The sequence below is a fragment of the Macrobrachium rosenbergii genome, chromosome 23 (genome assembly GCF_040412425.1).
Source record: "Macrobrachium rosenbergii isolate ZJJX-2024 chromosome 23, ASM4041242v1, whole genome shotgun sequence".
Classification (NCBI taxonomy): Eukaryota; Metazoa; Arthropoda; class Malacostraca; order Decapoda; family Palaemonidae; genus Macrobrachium; species Macrobrachium rosenbergii.
Window position 1 is genome coordinate 31102010 of NC_089763.1, and position 6595 is coordinate 31108604.

Genomic DNA, 6595 nt, shown 5'->3' on the forward strand with positions numbered 1-6595 from the left:
AAATGTATATATACTTACATACATATAAATACATATATATAAATAGATAGATAGGTAGATAGATATATCTATATATGAGTGTATATGTACGTATGCATGTAATGTATAAATATAAATACATGCATATACACATACGCATCATACATATCACCATGTATGGATGTATGTATGTACGTGTACGTCCGTGTGCACTGGTCTAAATGCAAACAGATCGCCAGACAGAGAGATAACTTGACACAGCTGTCTTTTACATACCAAATGTACCGAAAACTTGTTTGAGGAATGTGGAATGTATCTCAGATGTTGCCTGATTATTCGAAAGAATCAGTTGTAGTGACTGGAACAAACATCGACAACACTAATAAACCAGTTCCCGTAGGAAACTAGTGTCGTCAGTGCATCTCACGCAGAGCATTGTAGGAATTCCTTGAGGTACGTTGCAGCGTGCCTTAGGCCCCTAGCTGCAACCCCTTTCGTTCCTTTTACTGTACCTCCCTTTCCACCCTCTCCCAACAATTGATTCATAGTGCAACTGCTTTGAGGTTTTCCTCCTGTTACACCTTTCAAACCTCTTACTGTCAATTTCCATTTCAGCGCTGAATGACCTCGAAGGTCCCAGTGCTTGGCATTTGGCCTAAATTCTTTATTCCAATTCCAATTCAAACAATAAACCAGTGCTAACGGAAATAGACAATAGGTTAAAAAATAAACAATATTAGAACGTTAGAAAAGGATGATATGCAATAAAGATAAGTGAAACTTCTACAGCCCTTAATCGTTTATTGGTCATCAGAGCATAGCCTATGTATTTATTAATGTTATTATTCTCTCTCTCTCTCTCTCTCTCTCTCTCTCTCTCTCTCTCTCTCTCTCTCTCTCTCTCTCTCTCTTTGACTCTTCATTTGCTATCTCTGCAAGCATTCTTTGGCTGAATAGAATAGTTATGTGAAATTATTATTGTTATTATTATTATTATTATTATTATTATTATTATTATTATTATCATTATTATTATTATTATTCAGGAAACATAATGGATTCATAAAACAGTGTTTATTTCTAAAACCTATGTATACAGATAGTATAAACATAAATAAAATTGGCACAATAATACAAAAAACTTAAATACTCTTTGTAAGGTTGTCAGTTATAAAATTTGTAATAATATAGAATAATATACTGAATGATTGAGGGTAAAACGGCAGAGTGCTACTGCGCCCCAGTAGTTCGTTAACTACCAGTTTACGTACAAAATTAATTAGTTTCCAGTCCCTTAGGGATGAACGTCAAAATATAAACAAAAGATGCGAATAGCATTAATATAAGCAAAAAAAAAAAATAAAGAAGAGACGGTAGATATTCCGGTCGGAGACTGGCTGGAATCAGGCCTAAGTATCAGTCTGCAGTTTTACCTGATTGTAATATTAAAGTTAAATGAAACTTATTCTGTCAGCAATAAAAGTTTGCTCTCTTGCTTAAGTCATCCTAAAAGACTCAAATAAAGAAAACGATCAAAATAAGCTTGATAAAGCTTTAAAACAAGTTATTTTGAGCGCAAACTCAAGTAAAATATAATGTTTTTTCAGTGCTTGCCTTGTAATTTTAGTGTTTTAGATACTAGGACTATAGAAAGTACTATAGAAATAATACGAGGAAACGCAGAATGGAGACGGGAGCTGAGACGTTACAAAATGGCTTAAACTGGAAAAATTTGTGACACTGAATTCTGAACTGGCTGAGATATTGTCCCACTGAATTGTGAATTGGCTGAGATCTTGTGCCACTAAATTGTGAATTGGCTGAGATCTTGTCCCACTAAATTGTGAATTGACTGAGATCTTGTGCCAATAAATTCAGAATTGGCTGAGATCTAAAAATTGTGAATTGGCCTGTGCCACAAATTGTGAATCGGCTGAGATACTCCACTACAAATTGTGAATCAAGATATTGGATACCAAATTGTACTTATTAAGATCTTGGCCACTAAATTGTGAATTGGCTGACCGATATAAATTGTGAATTGACTGAGATCTTGTGCAATAAATTTTTGGCTGAGATCTTGTGCTAAATTGTGAATTATAATCTTGTGCTAACCACAGAGAATCACGGAGATAAGTGCCACTAAATTGTTCGGCTAAGATATTGTGATATAAATTGAGAATCGGCTGAGATCTTGTGTTACAAATTGTGAATTGGCTGAAACCCCCTCCCACTAAATTGAATTGGCTGAGATCTTGTGCCACAAATTGTAAGGTCAGGTTTGTCCCAGGGAAATTTTTTGGCTGATCTTGTGCCACAGATTGTAAACTGCTGAGATCTTGTGCCCTGTGACTAATATTGAGGTCAGAAGCCTAATTAACCTGAGATTCAACTTTCAAAAGGTTATATTAAATTGGCATTCAGTGGCACCGGATATAATGGTGATATACTGCTAATTATTATTGAACGACACGGGTTATAAAGGTGTATAACCACAGAATCACGGAGTAAGGAAATAATGGTTGTGCAAACTGGATTTCGTTGCAATATAATTGATTTACAGAGTGGGAAACCTATATCAGGTCAGTTGTTAGTTCCAGGTAAGGTCAGGTTACGGGGAGATTTTTTTATAATCAGAGCTGAAATGACCCATACCCTGTTACTATTGACTTAGAGAATACAACAACTAACTTTCAAATAGGTTATATATTATTATTATTATTATTATTATTATTATTATTATTATTATTATTATTATTATTATATAAAACGGATGTTGCCATAATAGTTGGCAGGATATGTAGTTGCTAGTTCAATGAATGTTTGTTCAGGCTGAGAATGTGCACGGATACAACCTTATCATTATTACAAATACATACATATATATATTTATATATATATATATATATATATATATATATATATATATATATATATTTATATATATATATACATATACATATATGTATTGTAATTGTCTACAGAAATTTGACCTTCGTCTCCCTACAACGACGACATTAAAGAGGCCTTGAAGTGAGTTCCATAGTTCACGAAGGCGTTGCAAAATAGTTTCCCCTTCCAGATTCACCGTCTAAGAGACCTCTGAATTTATTGGACAATGACCTTTTAGTATAAGGCTTCATTTGGACATTTGACAAATGCTGTTATTCACACTGTTACGTCTAAGTTTGTTTGTTGATGGTGTCAAGGATTTCTCACATATAAAGATCGCGTCTCTCTCTCTCTCTCTCTCTCTCTCTCTCTCTCTCTCTCTCTCTCTCTCTCTCACACACACACACACACACACACACACATTCTGTAAGTTTCTTTGAACGTTGGTGTCGTACCTGTTGGTTAGTTGACTTATGTGGATCATAACTGAAACTGGAAAGAGAGAGAGAGAGAGAGAAGAGAGAAGGAAGAGAGAGAGGAGAGACTATTGTGAAGAAGACAATTGTGTGCCTGCCACAACAATCATAAGAAAAATGGATGCTTCTTCGATAAAGTAATCTCTCCTTTTTTACTTGCTTCCCCATCTCTCTCTCTCTCTCTCTCTCTCTCTCTCTCTCTCTCTCTCTCTCTCTCTCTCTCTCTCTCTCTTAAATTTAGAAACTGACCACGACCAATAGCGTTGCCCAATCATTTTGTCTCCAATGCCATTCAAGTAATCGTCATCCCCATTTGCTATAAAAGTACAGCAGCAATTACGCCAATCTCTTCCCATAATTCCTCACGCGCCACCGATTTCGCCAAATGCGGTTTATTTAAAAGTTAGAATTCCGCTATTTTGTTTTGTTTCATTTTTATTTTTCTTTCTTTTTTATCTCGCGTACTTTTTACAACCAAAGATTCATCTCATTGTTCTTTCAATGTATTTGCTAGAAATATATTTGTTTTTTTTTGTTCGCTTACGTTACAAACTAAAGATTGTCTCTATTGTTTTTTTCAATATATTTGCTAGAAATATATTTGTTTTATTTTTTTTTTATCTCGCGTACATTTACAAGCAAAGATTCGCCTCCTTGTTCTTTCAATGTTTTACTAGAGATATATTTACTTTTGTGGATATGTTTATTGAAATGTATTTGACCCTCTAAATGTATTTCCAAAAAATGTAGTTACTTCTATAAATATATGTACTAAAAATATATTTTCTTTTGTAAATATAATCACGAAAACTATATTTACTTCTAGAAATATATTTGCTATGATATATTCGCTTTTATAAATATATTTAATAAAAATATGCATACTTCTATAAATATACCTGCTAAAAATTTATTGCCCTCAATAAATATATTTACTAAAATCATATTTAACTCTATAAATATATCTTCTAAAAAATGCATTTACTTCTAAAAATATACCTGCTAAAATATATTTCCATATATAAATATATCTAATAAATATATTTGCTTCTGCAAATATATATACCTACTAAAATATATTTCCATATATCTAATAACATATATTTGCTTCTATAAATATATTTGTAAAAATGTATTTACTTCTCTAGATACGTTTACTAATGATAGATTTAAACCTTGTAATATCATTTGGTAGAAAAGGATGGTCATTGTTACTTATCATTTATATATAGAGATATAGATATTTATATATATAAATATATATATATATATATATATATATATATATAGATAGATAGATAGATATATATAGATATATAAATATATATATGTGTGTGTGTGAGTCTCCGTACTTAAACACACACACACACACACACACACACACACACACACGCAAAAGCTAAAGGTGAGGGCCTTGGTGATACTATGATGCGTTTTTATTGCCCTCAAGTTGCTTGTTTTATGATGACCAACTGACCATACACCTAAGGCGTACTTTCTCTGTCTGTCTATCTATCTATCTGTCTATCTATCTATCTATCCATCTATTGTCTGTTTATCTGTTTGTTTATCTATCTACCTGTCTGTCTATCTATTTATCTATTTATATATATTTCTATCTATCTATCTATCTATCTATCTATTTATCTATCTATCTATCTATCTATCTATCTATTTATCCATCTATCTATCTGTTTATCCATTTATCTATCTATATATCCATTTATCTGTCTGTCTGTCTATCTTTCTATATAATTATCTATTCATCCATCTATCTATCTATCTATCTAATTATCCATCAATCTATCTCTCTATCTATCTATCTATCTATCTGTCTATCTATCTATCTATCTATCTATCTGTCTATCTGTCTATCTATCTATTTATCTATCTATCCAAACAGATAGATAGATGAAAATAAGAAAACAACTAATTAAAATATTTCTGGTACAAATCGACCACGCCTCTTTGGTATATCATAAATCTTCAACAGAAATTTAAAAATTTATACAATTAATTACATACATTGATCTTATGAAGTCACTACAACACTCTGCGTACTGAACGGTTCTTGAAATTCATTTTCTAGTATGTGATTCCGCTTATAACCATCGAGATGCTATAATATCATTACTGCAATGTAGCAGATGACGTGTGCGCTTACGCCCTTTTATCAGAAGATGAAATTTCTGATCGAGTGAACGATAGTAAAAGGAAATATGAAATCTAAGATAATATTAAGAATTTTTTTTCCATGCAATATCTCTCTCTCTCTCTCTCTCTCTCTCTCTCTCTCTCTCTCTCTCTCTCTCTCTCTCTCTCTCTCTCTCTAGAGCAGCTGACCTGAAAATTTTAAATATTCATGAAACAATAAATAAGTGATCAGCTGTTATGTATACATGAATACATACACATGCGTATATATATGTGTGTGTGTGTGTAGAAATCAAATCGCTAAGAAGTCGAAAACTTTTCGGTTTACTGGTGACATACTTTCATTTCTGAAGTGTTTATAGTCACGTCTTGGATTCAAGACTACGTTCCAATTTTCTTTCTTTTTTCTTGTCTCAAGTCGTTGCTAAGCTATAACGCACCAGAGGTATTCTGCAAAGTGCCACTTATTATTCTCTTTTCTTCTTCTTAATTTCTTCTTTTGGCGAGGCGCGGCAAGGCGAGTGGCCACGAAAACGCGATTAGTTCCGGATCAAGAACGGTAAAGCCAGTGTTTTACAGCTCCTCCCAATTTACCTTTCACTGATTCTGTCACTTCTTCAGAGTTCTGCGATGGACTGTAGGCATTACCAACGCTTCTTTGCAGCGTTCCTTCAGCCCCTAGCTGCAACCCCTTTCGTTCCTTTTACTGTACCTCCATTCTGTCTTCCATCTTCCTATCCACCCTCTCCTAACAATTATTTCATAATGCAACTGCGAGGTTTACCTCCTGTTGCACCTTCCAAACCTACCTACTCTCAATTTTCTTTCCAGCGCTGAGTGACCTCGTAGGTCCCAGTGCTCGGCTTTGGCCTAAACTCTATATTCCATTCTGTTCACTTTCATCACTGCTATATTTTAGCTTTCGTGTGTCATTAATCTATTACGGAAATAGTTTCCAGATCTGTTGATAGCATTTTCTTCAAGGAAAATGCTGGGTTAAATAATATATAGCTAAAAAGAACACCAGATATATTTTCTTCAAGAAAAACTATGACGATGATAGATGCTCCAATCACTTTGGTGGTTACATTTCC